The following is a 451-nucleotide window of genomic DNA, read 5'->3' on the forward strand; positions in this document are numbered from 1 at the left end:
CGCCTCGCTGCCCCTGCTTTTCGACTCCCCCTCTCTTGCCCCCCCTCCCTCCTCACCCTTTTTTCGTTATTCTCTCACGACCTCCCTGATCCTTGACCCCCTCGTCCACCCCCTCCGGCCGCCACCACCACCACTGCGTGCCGCTCTTTGGCCCCTCTGATTTCCTTCTTTTTCCGAATTGCTGAACTCGTGATAGCTCTGAGGACGGGTGGGGTGGAGGGGCGGTTGGGGGCGGCAGGGTAGGGGGCTGATTTGTCCGGCAGTGTTCTGGCCTCAACACCAGGCCGACTAGCACCCCTTTCCCCGCCCCCTCTTCATTTCTTTTCTTCTTTTGATCTCTTTCCCCCCTCTTTTCCTTGACGATCCGCAGGGCCGCTGGCCGCAGCTCCAGCCCAGCGCCGCAGCGCACGGCGCAGCTGAGCGCAGCACAGCGGCGCTCGCAGCTGATTGT

At 63.0% G+C, this 451-nt stretch overlaps 1 protein-coding gene across 1 annotated transcript in view; it reads left to right on the forward strand.

Annotated features, from left to right (window-relative positions):
• LOC113204698 (uncharacterized) overlaps nucleotides 1–451 on the forward strand; it is a 23,268-nt gene that overhangs the window by 1,116 nt on the left and 21,701 nt on the right. The gene's annotated exons all lie outside the window — the stretch shown is intronic.

The sequence above is a fragment of the Frankliniella occidentalis genome, unplaced genomic scaffold (genome assembly GCF_000697945.3).
Source record: "Frankliniella occidentalis isolate FOCC.00 unplaced genomic scaffold, Focc_3.1 Scaffold7, whole genome shotgun sequence".
Taxonomy (NCBI): domain Eukaryota; kingdom Metazoa; phylum Arthropoda; class Insecta; order Thysanoptera; family Thripidae; genus Frankliniella; species Frankliniella occidentalis.